This window comes from Convolutriloba macropyga, unplaced genomic scaffold, assembly GCF_964194025.1.
Source record: "Convolutriloba macropyga unplaced genomic scaffold, txConMacr16.3 SCAFFOLD_2190, whole genome shotgun sequence".
NCBI lineage: Eukaryota > Metazoa > Xenacoelomorpha > Acoela > Convolutidae > Convolutriloba > Convolutriloba macropyga.
The window spans coordinates 2,877-24,446 of NW_027451075.1; the positions used below are offsets into that span (position 1 = coordinate 2,877).

At 36.0% G+C, this 21,570-nt stretch overlaps 1 long non-coding RNA gene across 1 annotated transcript; it reads right to left on the minus strand.

Annotated features, from left to right (window-relative positions):
* Positions 1-1,615: 1,615 nt before the first annotated feature.
* On the minus strand, positions 1,616-18,246 carry LOC142356389 (uncharacterized). The gene is made up of 3 exons (XR_012761412.1): positions 18,050-18,246; positions 16,632-16,750; positions 1,616-1,736 (listed from the first exon to the last, which is right to left on the minus strand). It is a non-coding gene; the product is annotated as an uncharacterized LOC142356389 (long non-coding RNA).
* Positions 18,247-21,570: the final 3,324 nt, after the last annotated feature.

The window sequence follows — 21,570 nt, forward strand, 5'->3', positions numbered from 1 at the left end:
AATTTTCTGGCATTGCAATAATTCATGAGAACTACGGGCTATTCTTTTCTTTTTGTGCTAAGTTCTGTGTAAAGTTGTAGTGCTATCTAACATGCCATATATTCTTGAATTCTGCTTCTACGATTTTGCACACCAAATTAGGCCACGAAATTCTAGTGATGCATAATCTTTAACTAAAACTTAAATAACCTCTTTGATATAAAAAAATACAGTTCTTTTTCACAATACGCAACACCATCAGAAGCTCCGAGACTGCAGTGCAATTTCAGCAGTGTTAGAATTCTTTGATCTTTCATATGAAGTCTGAATAAAGATAGAATAAAGTTGACAATAAAAATGCTGTTTCATGGGCCGTAAAAGTCTGTGTTTTTGAATGCAGTTTCTAATTTCAGTGCTTTTGTCACAATCTTTGATGGACTATAAAAGTATGTTGTTTTCTATAACATCATACAAAAAAATTGTAACCAGATTTCATTCTGACTTTCGTTGAATTTTTTGCGGTCTGAAAAATGTCATTTTTGACCATATTTAAGTTTTTTTCTGGGATATACTCTAAGATGAACTCCATGATTGTTGTATGTTATGTATAAAAAGATTTTTGTGAGCATCCCGGGTCGTTATGTAAATATCATGAAAAATTGATCACATAAAAAGAAAACGAAAATAGAAAGCAGCAGTACTACCAAAATTAAGTGTTCAACCATTTATTCGAAGACAATTACGGAGCTGTCACCTAATGTCTCAAGTATGTTAGGACTCTATGTCTTTTTATTTGCCGAAATTGTGCAAAGAACAACAATAGAATAGTAATTAATGTCTGAAAAATTGTCAACAAAACAGTCGTGCATAAAATTTTGCGCATATTTTTGGCAGCAGTTTTGCCGTTCTTCACTTCGATAAGCTGGAATTTTTCTTGATTAATGAGCTGTAAGATATTGTGATTCAAATTCAACGGAGGAGCGAATTCTTGTTTCATCTTATATAGCGGGTGCGAAAAAAATTATTGCGAAAATAAAATTTATAACTCGACGATTGACTTTTGCCTTCGAATATTTCGCTCTAATGGCTAAAAAATAATAATAATGGCTCAGTTGTAAAGATAAATGTCTGGACATATCCTAACTTTTATTACCATGAATTAGTGGTCATTGCTGAAAAAAAAAACATTCAACGGCTCAGTCACAGTTATTTAAGAACAAAAGTGAAAATAAACTAAATATGAATAGAACCGTGTTTATAATCTTTCCTGAAAACTGTAAAACGAGAATCAAACCCGCATTAAACCCCAACCCCTTCGAAGAACGCCCTAGTGACCGAAACCCTTATGACCAGAATCCTTCAAAGTATGGAATATATTCTGACCTCCCCTTCTTCCAGCTTAGGTGACTTAGTAATTTTTAATTTTACCCCCTCCCTCGCCCTCTCCGCAACCACAAAGACTACTGAATTATGTCAATGCATGTTCAAAAATTTGGACGGCATTTGTATGATGGTCTTACAACCGAGACAGTTAAGCTGCAACTTACAAATATTGGGATTTTAAAATAAGTTAATTCATATGTATTCGATTTTATTGAGTGAATATAAGTATTGTTATTAATAGACTAACATGGTGACTGTTGTTGTGATGGGTAGTGTACTACTGGCAACTCAGCCCATGACTCAATCTTCTTGTGTCCACTAGTACCACCATCCTCCCCTGCTGACGTCATTAGTGCCGCCTCTCTTAGTGAACCCTGAAATCCCCAAATCACCTTATCGTTCACATTTCACTTGTAGAGTTTTTTATCCGGGTCAATGTGTGGAATGAATTAAGCGGAAACAAGATTGGCTAAGTGTCTATAAAATTAGAACCGATGTTTAAGTGTCAGGATCATTGTTCAAGATTACTTAAGATCGTGATGCGACCATCCACATCGCACCCAGGCAGTTACAGATCAAAATTGAGGGCGCTTGGGCCTGAGGCTGAGCTAGAGCTGCTGAAGAGTTCCCAGAACTAATTATACATAATGCGACCTGTGGAATTGATATAAATCACGGGTCCTTAACCCCTAGTTGAGAAAGATTTGCTAATCCGAAAAGCAGTGGTTCGTCAAACAAGTTAGTTATAGTTGAGAGACGAAGTTGACACGCGAGTTCAACTTTCTTAGGTAAAAAGGGTGTTTAAAACGATTAATCGATCTTTCTGATTAGCTCAAATTAGCCTGACTTAGTGGAATTGGGATTCTTCCAACTGTTGTAAGTTGTTTATGATTCCTAATTTTGAATAACAGGAGAAAATTTTATTGTGTTCATTAATTCTCTACTTCGTAATTACTTATTCTGGGGATAACCCTTAGCTTCAATTCATCGGTGCAAAGGACCGATATATACTTGGTTGTTTTAATAACTAAATTTCAGTGAATTATTATTTTCATTACTTAGAAAAGAAATTAATTATTGCGCGCATCAAATATCTTTTATATACAGCTTTGAGAGAGCAACATTTCTTGGGGACAACACAGTACACTCCCTACAACAAGAGGAACTACCAAATAAATCTTTCGGAATTTTGATAGGGTTTTGGGCGCTAGTCAGTCCCCAGCTAGAAGCCTTCTAACGACAAAAATACAAAATTCTACAGTGGCGCTCCTGGGTGGGCTCTCTTCTTAAAAAGGGAGTTATTCAGAAAATTTGAATACGAGTGTGAAGAGAGTTCTGAGAGACTTGCAACTAGTGCTCAAAGCTGGCTACTTTCAACGCAGAGCAAGTCGAGGAACACGTTGACGACAGTCAGAACAAGATTACAAGTTTTGTGGATCGAAAGATATCGAGAGAATTTGAGCAACAGAGACAGATATTACCCGGAGAGGGTTATTTTGGAACACAGTCAGTCATTTTTCTCGGGACGAGGATTCTAACTGAGCGTATAGCTGGAAGTACCCGAGCAGATATATTGAGGAGATTACTCAGACAGAGACGCGAAGAAGAACTAAGAAGACTTGCAGCAGAAATTGAAGCCACAGAGGAGCATTCAGAGAAGAGTGAAGCTTTTTGGAGAACAATGGCAGGATTCGGATTTATAAAACATTTACTTTCGCCTGGGTATGAAATTTGGGAGGAGTGGCGTGAGTATTATTTAGACGTTTGTGAAGTCTTCATGTGGTCAGAAGAAGAAGTGAAGAGGTTTCTGCCAGACAAGTTGTGTGGTTGGGCTCTGGATGCTTTAAATTTTTTGCCGCGTGGATTTTGAAAATCCGATCAAAGGTATCGTGCTTGTACTCTTCAAGAAACTTTGTACTTCCTTGATCCGAGACTGTCCAACAACCCACAGTTTTATGAGGATGCGTTTGAGAGATACTTTATAGAGAAAGAGGAATACGAGAAAGAGTCTTTACAGTGTGAAATTGACAGACGAGTGTTTCAAAGTGACGTTGTTGACAGAGAGGAATTACCGCGTCAAGAGGGGATTCCCAAGTCAGTTAAAAGGAAAAACGTTCAAGTGACAGCCAATAGAGCCAAACCAGTTATGACGGGAGAATTGACAAAGGTTTCTTCGGCTAGACGCTGGTCTGCCATAAAAGCTGTTGGTTTTGGGGTAAAAGCAGTGCTCGAAGAGAAGTCTGACGTCAGAGACGGGAGACAAAGAAGCCTTTCCAAGTTAAATGACAGTCTGTCCGGTAAGGAGACTGTTGACGACATTGATGGCAGTCAAAGTTTTGATTGTGACGGAGAAATGGAAAAGCAGATTACGACAAAGCCCAAGTCCGAAAATGAACAGTTCAGGGAAATGATGGATCGATGCATTGCACGGTGGGACATTGGCAAGAACATAACAGTTGCCGAACTGGGAACCGAAACACTTGAGGCAACTGTTAACAGTAAGTTGGAGGGTGATGCAAATTTAAGTGATGACAATAGCTTCTTTGATAGCGACAATGAAAACAATTTTGAATGCATGGACGACGATGTGTTCCTTTAAAACATCTGTGATTGGCATATTAACTCTGAATCGTTTGAGTTGGCTACCAAAAACGGATTGGCAGTTGGAAAATAGTGCTCTAAAGAGTTGACTACCTCTGAATACATCATGTCCGGTCCTTGCATGCCGTACTTTGGGAAATGGATAGATGTCGGAGAAACAACTATGCTCCATTTTAATTTTTCTCAAAAAGTGTATCCGGCCATAGCAACAGAAAATATAATTTGTGGAAATTTGATTGACAAGAGTTCACGACAGGGTATAACTAGTATTGGGTCGCAGCACAATGAACAACTTAGTTTGACCCGAACTTCAACTGAAGATAACTGTGAGAAATTACAAGCAAAATTTGTAATCTCCCCAACAGACGATGCGTATTGTGAAGCGACTGAGAATTGTGAAAAAACGGTGGCAAAGGCAAACGCGGAGGGATTACCAGAATTGAGCAAAGAAGAAAAATTGACTGCACCAGCAAAATTTGGCGAAAATGTTTTCACCAGGATCTGGGAAGAATGCGCAATTGATGAAACAGACAAAAAAGAAAACGAGGACTCAAACGTTGCCGCCACTGTTGGAGGAAGCGGTGATACTAAACAGGAAGGCGGAATTGTTTTTGGAACTTTGCGTCAGCAGCTAGTGGCTGCAACTGTCAAATTGGTGGAGAATCAGAGCTACGATGCAGAAACAGTGGTGCCTGATGAAACAGTTTTTGATAATGTTTTTGAACGTTCAACTGCTGAGGAATTAGTGATGTTCAACGCTTTCGTTGAGGGTCAAGATAGAAATGGTGTTCGTTTGCGTAATGTGGTCTGTAGCTTAGTTCAGATGAAGTTGGAAGGGCCAGGCAACTCAGAAGGGAAAATATTGCTAAAAGATGGAAACAAAATAACTGCAGGAAGAGTCCAAGAGTCACGCCTGGATAATGATGTCAAAGATTGGCCATTGGGATCAGGTCGCAAAAAAAAACAGTTCGTTAAATTGGGAGCCTCAATTACTCCACTCAGGCGAGAGAAATTGGGAACTGTACAAAGCGCGTTTGAGCAGTCACTGCTGTTGAGGCAAAGCAACGTTTCTACTGCAAAAGAAGTTTTTCCCCGAAAAAGTTCAACTACTGAATCGGATACTGAAGTGTTGCACGTACACATGTTGGAATTAGGTGACGATAAATCGTTGACACCTCCAAAGGCAAGTGATCTGGCGCTAAAAATACCGATTGATGGAGGAAACGCTTCTCCATTTGATATTGGAGAGAATGTAGTGGCAGTACACTGTACACTTCGAGAGTTCTTATTCAACGCAAGATAAAGAACGGGAGCAGTCCTCTGATTTTGAAGTCAAGAAAGCAATAGGTACTCATCGGAATCAGTTGAGTTGACGATGGGCGTATTTGGCCGAGAAGAGATAGAACAGTATAGGAGAGAGGTGTCATGTCGGTCTCCTCCAAACCTGTTGAAGGGGAGTGACGATCAGAGAAGACTGCAATTAGAGCACCCTGCGTTGTGCAAGCTGTTGTTTGGAATACGAAGTGTCATTCGGAAAGAGAAGTGGAACAAACTGGATTTGGAGTGTCAGTCACCCAGGATTGTGTGGCGCAAACGAAATAAAATGCCGAAGAAGGAGACTGGAGGCGGACATCGATTCAAGCATCGGAGGAAGAAAGAAGAGTTGAAAAAGTTGGTAAAGTTGAACTGTCTGATGTGAGAGCAGGTGAGTCTAATTTTACTAGGCTGCAGCCCTTGTGATTTTGAGTTATTATGTTATACATTCATATGGAAGCTCAAATTTGACTCATTAGTCCGCTGTTAATAATGAAGTCCATATGCTCTAAATGACAAAACCATTGAAAAAAAGGTCAGTTTAATTGAAATGTGCGGAATTAAGATTAGGATTAAGAGTTAGGGTTTTTGGTATAGTATTGTTTTGATTGTGAGCTTCTTTTTGGCCAGAAACTTTTCTTTAAAAAGAATTGGTTGACGACTGCGTGACTCATATATATGATCATGCTTATATCTTCTAATTATTATTTAATCAGTAAACGTTGCTCTGGGCATTTCCTAATTTTCATTTACTTGGAGCTTTATTTAAATGGTTCACACTAACGGATGTTCTCTAAATGTCTATACAAAGAACGCTCCGACAAAGGAGAGGGTGTGTTACTACATTGGGACCAACGGATTTTTTATTATTCGGGAGAACAATAGTCTAGAAGGGAGGAGTGTGGAATTGATATAAATCACGGGTCCTTAACCCCTAGTTGAGAGAGATTTGCTAATCTGAAAAGCAGTGGTTCGTCAAACAAGTTAGTTATAGTTGAGAGACGAAGTTGACACGCGAGTTCAACTTTCTTAGGTAAAAAGGGTGTTTAAAACGATTAATCGATCTTTCTGATTAGCTCAAATTAGCCTGACTTAGTGGAATTGGGATTCTTCCAACTGTTGTAAGTTGTTTATGATTCCTAATTTTGAATAACAGGAGAAAATTTTATTGTGTTCATTAATTCTCTACTTCGTAATTACTTATTCTGGGGATAACCCTTAGCTTCAATTCATCGGTGCAAAGGACCGATATATACTTGGTTGTTTTAATAACTACATTTCAGTGAATTATTATTTTCGTTACTTGGAAAAGAAATTAATTATTGCCCGCATCAAATATCTTTTTTATACAGCTTTGAGAGAGCAACATTTTTGGGGACAACAAAGTACACTCCCTACACCAAGAGGAACTACCAAATAAATCTTTCGGAATTTTGATAGGGTTTTGGGCGTTAGTCAGTCCCCAGCTAGAAGCCTTCTAACGACAAAAATACAAAATTCTACACGACCAAAATTTTTGTACTGGTTCGGGAAGATGATTTTTTTGAGCTATTGGGTTTTATTTTGATTAAGTTTTATCGTGTAAGATCTTATAAGAGGAATTTTTATCGTGTAAGATCTTATAAGAAGAATTTTCATCGTGTAAGATCTTATAAGAGGAATTTTTATTGTGCAAGATCTTATAAGAGGAATTTTTATCGTATAAGATCTGATAAACGTCTTATCAGATCTGATAAGAAGATGCATCCCCTCACAGGCTATTAGCAAGATGGTTTGTCAGAAATTTGTCAGATCTTACACGATAAAAATTCCACAATCACTTGGGTTGAATCAAACGCGCCCTGTAATTGCTTAAGAAAAATCACTAAAAGGAGAGTTGTTGTTTACTGTTGTTTTTTTAGCATCAAAGCTGACGTATAAATCTTTGATATGCAAAGTTATTCCTGTTTTTTTTAATTGTTTGCGATGCACATATGAGTTGATAGTACTCGAATGATAAAAACTGGTGTTGACAAAGTAATTGAGATTATCCCCCAGCTCAGTTGCCTATCATTTGTTACGTTATCTTGTTATTTCTACAAACAACAACTGGAGCAGCAAAATCAAATGAAAATGTAGGAAGCAAACATTTTCTGGATTTTGGTTTGTCTGCCTTAAAGATAAAGCTCGCTATTATAGTTTTTGTGAACAAAACATACTTTGTTAAATTCCAAGGATAATTTCCATGCTATGATTTATAGCAATGTACTCTTTTTAAAAAACCGTTTTAAATAGCATACATCAGTTTGGTAATTTCTTGAATAATAGATTAATAATAAATCTTTCATACAATCGTTCTTCACAAAACGGTGACCAATAATCGATTCATGTAAAATTTGAATTTGAAACAGATATTTAAGGAGTTCTGCAAAATTGACAAAAGTAATGCAGTAATGAAGAAATTAGCTAAGTTAGTTTTAAATTCTGTCATGTGAAAAAATAGGCTACATTTTTTCAATTGTATCCATGATGTAGCTGCTATTACCCGCTTCAATTTCACAATTTATATTTTTGTAATCGGTGCTTGTTTTTTTCAAATTTCAAAATAATGGCTATAGATAGGGGAAACTTACACTGATTATCAAACAACTTTTCAGCTACTTAGGCTAATAAGAAGTAAAATTTCAATGTTCGACAAACAACATAACAATTTTTAGCTACACTCTGAAAAAAAATAATATTTTTTTGCTATCTTATGTCAGTGATTTTGACTAGGTGTCATTTCGAAATAAAACGCTTTTCTATTTTTTATCAGATATCGTGATGTCTATTAAATTGATTAAATTAAATTAAATTAAATTAATTTCTAAATTAAACTAATTTCTATGAAATCTTAACTCTAGAAAAAGTTAATTTTATTAGCATATTAGCAAGTATATCACGTTGCTGCTGTTTGTAATCTTAAAATGAACTTAACGATGTCAAATTTGAAAGGAAAAGGAAAATATATCAACCTTTTATAAAAATTTCTTACATTTATGAAGGTGATATGATTGATGTTCACTTCTTTAACATCAGGACATCTAGTAAATTGGGTTTGAGTTTTAGGTCAAAGTGGTGCGTAATCAATATCAGTGGAATATCCAATCATCGGCCGAAATGAGCTGTAACTTTTTTCTGAAGATTGAAATTTTAATTCGTAAAATTTTGGGTGCCTACTGAACTTCGATGCTAGAGTTACCCGAAGTGCCTCCATTGCTATGCCAGCTATCCTGGTATATCAATTAGTTACTTTGATTGGCTAGTTTGTAATATGCAAAATATTTTGCCCCTGAGTAGCAAAATTTCAATGATTTAATGTGTATTGTTTAAAACAACTACTGTAGAGTACTGTGTGGTTTATTGCTGCACACTACAAACAATTGCTGCAAACTTTGACTTTTCTTGATGCGGCTTGATGATACTGAATCATGTATAAATTCTCTAGATATTTGCATGATGAAAATCAAATTTAACAGAATGTTCTTTTGAAACGTCTCTTTTAAAATTGAACCAATCAAAATGTTTCGTTGGTAATTTTTGCTAAGCAAAAAGAATGATACGATGTATTGGTGGGCATAAAGTTTATTTTTTGATTTGGATTTTAGTTTGACAATTATTATGTGACTTGGAAAATGAATGTTTGGAAGTAAATTCCTTATTAATGGAAATTTTGATAAATTTTTGTGTATGTTGATTTTATCTTCAACTTTTTTTTCAATCATTACAGGATTCCAGTTTCTTAAACATACGAGCTAATGAAATATTGTATTTTCTCGGTCACATAACACATTTTAATTGACAAAACTACAAATCATGTAATCATATGTTGTCGATATGTGGTGATGATCTTCACGTTTTGTTCCCTAACAAGGTCTTGACAAGCTATGTTCCTATTGTACGGCATCCTTGCCTTTATGGAACAACTATACTTTCAGTGATCTTATTTTTTGCAAAATCAGTTCCTCCTACAAAATAATATCAAATATTGCTCCTGGTTCTTGTAAGTAACGTAGTAGTACCAATTGTGCAAACAACCCCAAGTTTTACGGCAAAAAATATCTCGTATGCTCTTGCAAGTTCCCTTCTGACGTTGGTAAGATCTTACTTTTTTCCTGTTAGTTCTAGTGGTAGTCCCACAAAATGTCTTAAAATTTGTCACAAAATTGAAAAATTTGAATTGGAAGTTTTGTTTGAAAAGAAAAATTTGTGAGATATTTCAAGATATATGGTAAGGACGGTTATATAACTTATATAACCGGGTCAAGGATTTTCCCCTAAAACAAACATGGTGTAAAAAGGGGTTGTAGAATGTAGTAAAATGACATGGGAGAGGGAGAGTAAGTTAGATAATTTAGGTCAAGTTAATTAAGTTAAGTTAGGTATTTGAGTTTAGCTTTCTGTTATTGAGGGTTTTTGTTTCGAAGGTGCCAGGGAGGAGAGTTGAGTGATATATCTTAAACAAACATATTGATGAACAAAAGCATATTGAGCTGTCGATATATTTCGTTTACCCATCAAAGTTGTATTTGTGCATCAGGCCAAAGTCCAAATGAGTGATTTAAATTTAGAAAAATAACTAGAGAGCGATGATTTGAAGTGAACTAGATTCTTTGAACAGAATTGGAAATTCAATTTGAAGTAAATGAAAAGGCGATTTAGAATTTGCAAAATAATGGGCTTTCCCAAATTTGTTACCCACGACTTTTTAATATATATTTGTCATTGGAATCTGAAAATTAGTGGAGATGTTGCCCAAATGATTGTCTATATATAATAGGGATGCGCGGCCGGTTACACCCTTTTTGATCTGAGTTATTTCAGTAGAGTTCTGTTGATTTAGAGTAATAAAAGGGCAATTTATCAGTTTTACCAAATTTTAATGGCATGTACACCCAATGTCCTCTCAAGCTGGTATACCTTTTGGGTCAATCCGACCACCCAACTCCGTGTTATTAGCACCGGAAGTGGTGTGATTTGAAAGTTTTCGATATTTTGAGCGAAAAAATGACTGTTCGAGTATGATATACGGGTAACTAAGGGTGGCAATGGTATGATGTCCACAGTACTGTATGAGATGATCATGGAAAAGGAGTTGGGATCACTTTTTGGGTATTCTGCGGTAAATAGGCTGATTTTACCGGAAGACAGTTAGCACTTAAATTGAAATAGTAATTTCACTAAAAGTTGAAGACGGATTGACCTGAAATTTGGGGGATAGACTAATTGGGGTACGAGGAGTCGGATTTGACCCCACACCAAAATGCACGGAACTAGGGCACGCCCGTGATGCGGAACGTAAAATTTGAATTGCTCATGGTGGATTGGTAGTAGCCCTATGATTTTTGAAATTTTAATGTAATTTCTCAAGGGCTTTCGACTGGTGATATTTTTAACCCCAGATTCCGACCGGAAGTCGGTGCTTCGGGACGACCCAAGTGCCGAAAACCGGAAGTTGGTTTTTTGGGCGACCGACTGACTTTGAAATGATTATAATATAATAACCGGAGACAGTTAGTGACAAAAAATACCCACCCAGTCAATTTTGACGAACTCGGATTTTTCGAATTTTGGCACCCACGAGACTCGTTAAAAATTTTCAAATTGCAAACGACTCGCAACGGCTGATTTGTTGGTCATGAAACTTGGCAGGCAAGTTGGTGGCACCCTATATTTACTAGAAACTTTTACCCGAAGGCGTTTTGACCACTGATTCCCGAGTGATTAGGTTGTAAAATTTGTGGTCATCCGGGAGGTCAATGAAAAGTGTGCGCATTCCTTGCTGGTGTTCTAGTGGGAGTTAGGCCATGAAATTTTGTGTCGGTGCAACTATGAGAGGATTTTCCGTGACAGTAATTAGTTTTATTATCTTGACCTCTCATTTTGGTCGGATGACCTCTGATTGTCTCCTAGATGTCAAATTTTGGGCTTTTAGGAATGCTAAACATTTCGGCGGTTTTTAACCGGTGAATTGCATGAAAAAATTTCAAAATTGGAAATTACAATTGGTCTTTGGTTTAGGGTTGAGTTTAGTTATTTATTCAACACGTGATTTTTGACAGGGATTGATTGCAGCTATTTAATTTTTTAGCGGAAAAAGAGGTTTAAGAACTTTTCAGAGCAACGTTCAATGTTTACTAAGCGAACACTGATTAACATGTCAAGTGCAAATATGAGATAAGGTGGAGTGGATTTGTTTACATAAGAGTCTAAAGGTCGTGTACTTAAGATGAGGAGAAAGTTGAACAATGTTTGGTAGCATTTGAATGACAGAGCATAAATTGATATTGGTTTGTTTGCATAGCAAACAAAGCCCTCCTACAGAATGTAACAGATTTAAAGTTAAAGTTGCAATGATTACTTAAAAGATAAAGGTTTGTTTGCTTAAGATAAGAGCGTATTGGTTGAGTATAAATTGAAGTGACACAAAAATTTTGAGAGAGAGAAAGATAGTCTTTGGAGATTTTGCGAGAACTTTAGAAGTTTGGATTCGCACAAGTGAGAAAAAGCAGTTGGTTTAGTGGGACTAAAATTTAAAAGATGGTGTGAATATCAAGGAAGAGATTGCGGTTGAGACTAAACTCTGAAAATTTGTAATCCAAGACCAGTTGGGATACTGTGAGCGTTTTTTTGATGTAGTTCATTTGGGAAGTGAACCACAGTTATTGGTATTATTTTTTTAATTACTATTATAAATTGTCTTGAATTTGTCTTTTCCATTGATGTGCATTTCTCTTACCTTTGTTATCAATATGAACAGAATTGATATTACGAGCCCTATTGTGAATTTACTTATTTCAAGGCAATCTAATTTGCAACAGCATACAAGAGTGGAAGAGGGGAAATTGCAGAGTATCAAAGTAACGCTTGCTTCACCAATTCAAAACCTTTGGTTTATTTTATTTGATCAATCTTCTGGGCGACAGAGTCCCCTCACTGTTGAGCCTAGCAGAAATTCAAAAGACGACATTGGCGCTCCTGTGTGGGCTTTGTTTCTTTGATACCTTTGCTGTGGGTTATTTTCTGATTATTTGAAGAGCGTGCGATTTTTTTCGTCGAAGAAACTGCTGATAGCACACCAAAATTTGGCTTAAATTTGCGGTTTGGGTTATCAATAGTTTGATTATGTTTGGTTATAAGTTGGTGAAGCGTTTTCTCTCACCAGGCTACGAAATTTGGGAAGATTGGCGTGAACATTATTTGAGCACTGGCATGAAGCTGGGATGGACAGAAGAAGAGATGATGAAATGGTTGCCTACAAAATTGTGTGAGTAGGCATTGAATGCAGTAAGTGATTTACCAATAGGTTATTGGCGGTCAACTCCAGGGAAGCAAGCATGGACACTGACAGAGACGCTGTATCAGTTTGACGTACGATTGTCTGACAATCCACTTTTTTATGAGCCAAGCTACAGTTTGTTTGTTAGAGGGAAAGCGGGAAGTGGGGCGGAATTCATTGAAACCAGTGATACTGTTGATCAGAGAAAGCGACGGCATTGGTCTCCTAGCACTATAGTTGATCAAGCACTATAGCCTTACAAATTTTTTTTTTCCTCGAAAAATAAGATGATATAGGGAAATGTGTAGTTCTTGTAGATCTATTTTTAGATTTGTTTTTACTTTAGTGATATTGGGGATCCCGGGGAGGAGGTATGTCAAAGGCAATAGAGTTTGATCAAAAATCAAAGTTGATGAATTAGGTAGAATATATTAAATTGTGAAAATGCGAAATGTGTTTTCAAATCTGATCAACCGCTAATGAAAATTTTTTGCAGTTAGTTTATATAAAACCGGAGCTAAAGCTAAGTGGTTCACTTCACTAGGTTGACTATTGTTAATCTACGCAGGAGTAGGTCAATCGTGTCACAAAATAACGGCTTGCAATTATTCGGGAGAATAATAATCCAGGAGGGAGGAGTGTAGAATGTAGTAAAATTACATGGGAGAGGGAGAGCAAGTTAGATAATTTAGGTCAAGTTAAGTTTGGTATTTGAGTTTAGCTTTCTGTTATTGAGGGTTTTTGTTTCGAAGGTGCCAGGGAGGAGAGTTGAGTGATATATCTTAAACAAACATATTGATGAACAAAAGCATATTGAGCTGTCGATATATTTCGTTTACCCAGCAAAGTTGTAATTGTGCATCAGGCCAAAGTCCAAATGAGTGATTTAAATTTAGAAAAATAACTAGAGAGCGATGATTTGAAGTGAACTAGATTCTTTGAACAGAATTGGAAATTCAATTTGAAGTAAATGAAAAGGCGATTTAGAATTTGCAAAACAATGGGTTTTCCCAAACTTGTTACCCACGACTTTTTAATATATATTTGTCATTGGAATCTGAAAATTAGTGGAGATGTTGCCCAAATGATTGTCTATATATAATAGGGATGCGCGGCCGGTTACACCCTTTTTGATCTGAGTTATTTCAGTAGAGTTCTGTTGATTTAGAGTAATAAAAGGGCAATTTATCAGTTTTTCGAAATACCACCAAGCAGATCTTGGCCGCCCTCCCCCATGGAGGTTATATTAAGCGGACGTTTACCAAATTTTAAAGGCATGTACAATGGTCCTCTCAAGCTGGTGTACGTTTTGGGTCAATCCGACCACCCAACTCCGAGTTATTAGCTCCGCAAGTGGTGTGATTTGAAAGTTTTCAATATTTTGAGCGAAAAAATGACTGTTCGAGTATGACATAGGGGTAACTAAGGGTTGCATTGGATATAAAGTCCAGAGTACTGTATGAGATAATCATCGAAAAGGAGTTAGGATCACTTTTTGGGTATCCTGCGGTAAATAAGCTTTTTTTACCGGAAGACAGTTAGCACTTAAATTGAAATAGTAATTTCACTAAAAGTTGAAGTCGGATTGACCTGAAAATTGGGGGATAGACTAACTTGGGTACGAGGAGTCGGATTTGACACCTCACAAAAATGCACGGAACTAGGGCACGCCCGTGCTGCGGAACGTAAAATTTGAATTGCTCATGGTGGAATGGTAGTAGCCCTATGTTTTCTGGAGGGTTAATGTAACTTTTCAAGTGCTTTCGATTGGTGAGTTTTTTAACCCCAGATTCCGACCGGAAGTCGGTGCTTCGGGATCGACCCGAGTGCCGAAAACCGGAAGTTGGTTTTTTTGAGCGACCGACTGACTTTGAAACGGTAATAATATAATAACCGGAGACAGTTAGTGACAAAAAATACCTACCCCAGTCAATTTTCACGAACTCAGATTTTTCGAATTCGGCACCCACGACTCGTTCAAAATTTTCAAATTGCAAACGACTCGCAACGGCTGATCCGTTGGTCATGAAACTTGGCAGGCAAGTTGGTGGCACCCTATATTTACTAGGAATTTTTACCCGAAGACGTTTTGACCAATACTTCCCGAGTTATTAAGTTGTGAAATTTGGGGTCATCCGGGAGGTCAACGAAAAGTGTGCGCAATCATTGCTCGTGTTCTAGTGGGAGTTAGGCCATGAAATTTTGTGTCAGTGCAACTATTAGAGGATTTTCCGTGACAGTAATTAGTTTTATTATCTTGACCCCTCATTTTGGTCGGATGACCTCTGATTGACTCCTTGAGGTCAAAATTTGGGCTTTTGGGAATATTAGACTTTTCAGCGGTTTTTAACTTCAACGTTCAATGTTTACTAGGCAAACACTGATTAACATGTCAAGTGCAAATATGAGATAAAGTGGAGTGGATTTGTTTACATAAGAGGACAAAGGCCGTGTACTTAAGATAAGGAGAAATTTGAATAATGTTTGGTAGTATTTGAATGACAGAGCATAATTTGATATTGGTTTGTTTGCAGAGCCAACAAAGCCATCCTACAGAATGTAACAGATTTAAAGTTAAAGTTGCAATGATTACTTAAAAGATTAAGGTTTGTTTGCTTAAGATAAGAGCGTATTGTTTGAGTATAAATTGAAGTGACACAGAATTTTTGAGAGAGAGAAAGAGAGACTTTGGAGATTTTGGGAGAACTTCAGAAGTTTGGATTCGCACAGGTGAGAAAAAGCAGTTGGTTTATTGGGACTAAACTTTAAAAGATGGTGTGAAAATCAAGGAAGAGATTGAGATTGAGACTGAACTCTAGAAATTTGTAATCGCAAGACCAGTTGGGATACTGTGAGCGTTTTTTGATGTTGTTCATTTGGGAAGTGAACCACAGTTATTGGTATTATTTTTTTAATTACTATTATAAATTGTCTTGAATTTGTCTTTTCCATTGATGTGCATTTCTCTTACCTTTTTTATCAATATAAATAGAATTGCTATTACGAGCCCTATTGTGAATTTACTTTTTTCAAGGCAATCTAATTTGCAACAGCATACAAGAGTGGAAGAGGGGAAATTGCATAGTAACAAAGTAACGCTTGCTTCACCAATTCAAATCCTTTGGTTTATTTTATTTGATCGATCTTCTGGGCGACAGAGTCCCCTCACTGTTGAGCCTAGCAGAAATTCAGAAGACGACAGGGGTGTGCTTTTATATAGACCTACTCCAATTTGCACTCTCGACAAAGAGTGTACGAAGAATGTAGATAAGAGTTTAATTACAGTGTATTTTTGATCAAAAAACTCTTCTACTCTCTTACGCATTTTATAAGAAATGAACGGGCATTACATCCTCATAGCTGCTAATTAGAGGCGCATAAAGGATAAAATCTTGGCCCGAGTAATGACTTAACACTTAATAGTACGAATCAGACAGGTTAACTATTCTACATGACTGCAGATTAAGTGGACAATATAAAATGTTAACACTCAGGTCGAGGTTTTGTCGTATAAATAATTTACAAAATGCGGTGAATAGCCGTGAAAAAAAAGTATGTTGCGGTGAATTTTTGTAAGATGTGTGATTTTTAGCGATGAAACTTTGTACGGTTAGCAGTTTTTGCTGTGAATTTTCTTCTCACCGCTCTCAACGCTTCATTGCTACCCGAGTTTCAGTTTTTAGCGTTGAGTTCTTTTTTTTCACTGTTGTCAACGCATTCACCGCTATTCTTATATCTTTTTTGTATTATTTTCTGCGGTGATGATAATTGGTAAATTTAGCGGTGAACTTTTGTAAGATTTGCGATTCTTAGCGGTGAATTATATACATTTTAACCGCATTCACCGCAATTACATTTATTTTGGTTTTTAGCGTTTTGACGGTGAGACCTCGACCTGGGCAGCTAAAATTCAACACTGAACACCGTTAGCTTATTTGACAAAAATAAAGATTCCATTTAAGAACTTCATATTTGTTTTTAAAAATGAATTTGTTGCTTCGCAATTACACTTTGTATACGTTTTGAATCAAATAAAGATAGTGAGTATAAAACTAACCGGAGGCTGGAGTCGTTTGTATGCCATTGCCTTCCAGAATGCATCAGTTGTAGGAAATAGTACACAACAACACACAAACAACAACACACCCACTCGCAGCATCTTCGATAGCTGGATCACTGCAAACACAATAACGTGTTATGACAAACAAGCGAATTAATACTAGGATATTAATCCACTGTTACCATGAAAATAATTACTAGGATTTAATCCGACAACGTACATAATATACACTACTAAATGATCAAATTACGGCTCTTTCCTTTATTTTGAACAAGTACATTAGAACACTTCAATTTTGTACAAAATTTTATATCAAAATCAGCTGTTCCGTGTTCTGTTAAATATATGCTCCGCGTTCTGCTATCACAGCTTTTTAAAGAGAGAATGTTTCGGGGTGCGAGCAGGCTGGTCATTCAGTATCCCCCATGGGGGGGGGCAGAAAACAGTCTCAATTATGTCTTTCCGATTCTAGACCTGGAATTTATGGAAAGACCTAATAATTCAAGATGGAGTGGGACGGGGGAGGGGTTAAATACTGAATTAAATTACAAGAAGGTCGAGTACCTTAGTTAAAGTCCAGCCAAATTATTTTCATGGGTCGAGTAAAAAGTCTTTTAATAGACATTTTGGGTCAAGTAGTGTCTTTTCATAGTTATCTTGGGTCAAACATTGTGTCTTCATGGGTCGAGCAAAAGTTCTTTTATTAGTATATTTTTTAAAGCAAATTCGAGTATTTTGAAATTCTTTTCTGCTTCTGTACATATGCAGCACCGGTACAAGACTAAACGGCATTGCATTAGAGCAGTCCAACTTAAAAAACAGTTAGAAAACTGCCAAAATACTTAGGATTTTTGATTGAATGAAACAAGGTACTTTAATTCTAGTGGTCTTTTTCACATTAACCATGATGAAAATGTGGCGTTTTTCAGTTTTTCCCAACCAAATTTATATAACGTAACGGACTAACTTTGAGTGAATTACTCTCAAACGACCAGCGAGCGGTTGGCTTAAGTAGTACCCAGCTGGGGCTACGAGATGCTAAATTATTTATCTGGCAAATACATTCGCTAAACGCTAACAAAAATGACACCAACCTATATGTCTTATGTCATACAAAGTAATTTCCAAATTTCGAAATCACAGAACCACGATTTATTTTCAGAGTTAGCCATGATCCAACCATCATACCCTAATTCGATTTTGAATTTAATTTTTATAAATATCTTACGTAATTATTAGATCTTTAGTGGAACCAAGCAAACGAAAATGTGGGTGTTGGCCAGACCGAAGAGAGTAAAAATGGTTATTGGTCAGACGGAAGGCGCGACCGAAATTTTTTGCCGACCATTGAGTTGGGTCACACCGAACCTCATCTTGGGAAGCCTAAAATTTTGCAACAATTTTTCAGTACTTACCGGATAAATCTGGATTCAGTGCTACAATGTAGATTATCCTTTTGAGAAATCGTTAGGGGTAACAATTTTTGGGCTACTGTTTTGTAGATTTCTTGGGTTAAAAAACAAGTTTTTCAACTTTTTCACGTTCAGTTTTGAAAGTTGTGAGCTTGACGGGCATTATCTCGTTAACAAACTACAGAAATGTCCAACATAATTTCTTAAAACTATCTTAATGTAAAACTAATGATGATTGATTTGGATTTGGAATTTAACACAAAACGTCAGATGGTCTAGATTAATCATCAAAGAATGATCATCAATCAAGAACACCTGTTCCGCTTTTAATTATGCAGAACGTTTTAAAACAAACCATTTTCTATACTCTTCTGACTTTAGGATAAAACTTAATGCAAGGTTTATGTTAAATTTTAATCAACTAAGTATAATCATATCTCGGGTCTTTCCCATTATCCCCCCCCCACCTTAGTCAGATAACCTATAGCCCCCCATCATGGTAATTACACCATAATGGAGGACTGTAATTTTTTAGGTGGGGGGGCTATAATGGGAAAGACCCAATTTGGCTATGCTACAAAAGCGACATCAAAAGTGAAACCTCGATTCATGATATGATATCCGGATTTTTTCTTACTTAAAAGTTGATGGAAATAAATATTCCATCATTTTCTATAGAGACAATCTTTCGCCAACATAATTCGGAGATTCGAATTTTTACGTCATCAGGATGACGACCTGGCTTAAGAATATACCGGTCAAAGAAATTCAAATGCCATAAATGACCTTTCAGACGGCTACTTCAATAATATGACCATTTTGAGCTTTTTGGAATATTTTTGATTATGAATCAACCCTTTTCGAGCGGCTGTTTTTTCAGATGAACATTTTTGTTTAAAATTTAAGGAGATTACTGTTTTTCAACGTTTGCCTTAGTTTCAAAAACGCTGAAATTAATTACAAGTTGAATTTACGAATGTTTTGTATTGTGCATAATCTTGTTTCATGTACGGTTTCAATGTTGTTCGCCAGGAAAATTTTTCCACTGTTGTTATTTTTTATGCATCGTTTAGCGGTATTCAGAAACGATTTAATGTCACGTGACTAAAGCCTGTGCTGCTCAAATTGAATCGCTTACTTTTTTGACCTTGTAACCCTCAACGCGTGAAACGATCAAGAGTAAGTATCAAAAAATCACCTGTGCTCGAAAAATTGTCTTCACAAAAATGAACCTGAACATCTGAAACGTTATAACAATAGATCTATACATTATTATAAATCAGTCGTTAATAGTAAATTTATTAAAAATGAAAGGTATCAATATCTCAGTTGGGGTAATTTATTGCCTTACTTGGGTCATAATTTTTCCATTTCAAACAATGCCGCTCTCAAAGCGTACGTCATAAAAATTTAATGGCACATAAAATTGTTGTAGATGAAGACAGTTGTTTTCGTTCCCATCATATAACTGCTATTATTGATTATGTCGATTGAATCGTAGCACTTACCAACCCCCCAACCCAGTTTTTCAGTTTTTCAAGAGTTCTGTTATTAATGAAGGAGTCTTAAATCGGTTGGCGAAAGATCGGCGGCAAGAGATATCAATAGACAGAATAGCCAGGCTGAAATATAGTTACTAACGCCCCAAAAAACTGGAGGGTTGGCAAAATAACGTTACCGGACAGCCCTCAAAATAAATTTTTAGGAATTAGAAAGGACATCCTGTCATTTTGTCCAATTTCTCATGCAAAAATATGAAGAGCTTCCAATTTTTCGGCAACTGTTTGACGCAAAAAAGTTTCAAATTGTTGACAAAAAAGTAAAAAATAGATCTTGTTCAAAACTGTATGAGAGCAGTTTGTGTTAGGGTGGGCTTGTATACAAAAACATGTTGGTTCAATTTAAGTATTGCTACTCTCCCTACTAGTAGCGCCTAGAGCAACCAAATTTTAATGAAAAATTTGAGTTGCTGATTGCTGGCAAGTTTTTCTCTTTTTTTGTTTCTCGCACAACAAAAACAGTGTGAAAAACAATCAGATGTCTATTTTTTGTAGGAAAACAAATGATATCCACCCTTCACACGAAAATTATTGTGCCCGAAACATCCCAGAAGAAAAACTGAGAAATTTACACAAAAACAATTTACAATGAATTTGAAGCCACAAATTTGTCATTTGTGCATTGCGATTTCTTATCATGAAATTTTGTATTCTTTGAAGAAAATCGGAAAAGAATTGCACTGAATAAATCATCTTGGATTAATCATATGAGAGCTCTTATTATTGTATTTGCAGTTTTCATTAATTTTTGGAAACTTATTTAATGGTAATCATCAACCCAAGTTCCGAAATTGGATAGAAAAACGTTCAAACAGTTCGAAATTAAATTGAGCTAATATTCTTTTTAATGAAATTGGTTAATACGTTAAAGGCCTTTCAGTGTTGGATATGGCGACAAACGTATGGTAATAACAATTGCTGTAAACTATTCAGCAATAGATCACGGTAAATTATACTACATTCAAACAAAATAATCGGTATTATTTGCTTTTTATTGACTTTATCTTTATATTCTCAAAATTAGAGTAATAAAATTTAAAATATATTATTAGGGGCGCTCCCTCGTAATAATATCTTTTTTGAAAGCAGTCTCAATGACCATATTAATTGATTTTTTTGCAGATTGAAATAAAAGTTTTTAAATTGAAATTTGCACAATTTTTTGCATGCGATGTGCAGAACAACTGTTATCATTAAAAAAAAACTCAAGAAATTATCAAGTTAACTTTACTTTTTTTCAAAATCAACGGGTAAACAATACTATTTTTCGAGTTCATGCGATTGCTAAGAAAATTGAAGAATCAAGAAGACGATCAAATAATAAAAATCAAAACATAAAATCCAGAAGAAACAGAAAACTAAGAAGACATGTTCTGGCATGCCTTTCTTGTGAAAACTAACTTAGGATTTGCTTATTGAATCTCTTGTAAAATTTTAGAATGGTAGAAGGAGGGGCAAAACCTGCTAAATAAACATCACACATATAGCTGTTGTTGTTTTTAAATTGCTGTTCATACCTATCACTCGTTGCTCTTCAATCCAAAAACATTTATCACAAAAGTGTTTCCTTCAATGTTTCAATCTATTGTTTTCCTGCGCTTTTCTAAATAGTTATCAAACTTTAATAATGTGTGGTTCACTTCTCATCAAATTTGAACAAGGGGCAGATTCTGTTTGAGAAGCAAATATTATGATGTAAGCTGTTTCGAACAAGATGTTGGGCATGCTAATCAAAAATTTAGCACAAGCAATATCGAGAAATTGTAACGTTGGCTGAAAATAAAAACAGGAATTATTTATTAATTATTTCTTGTTTATTTGAATGCCACATATCACTTATGAGCCAATGTGATAATGTTTCCTATCAGTCGATAAAAAGTTTTCTGTGATTTACTAGCAGAGATAGACTAAGCTGTTAAAAATTTCAGCATACCTCAAAAAATATCGGACACAAAATCTAGCAGC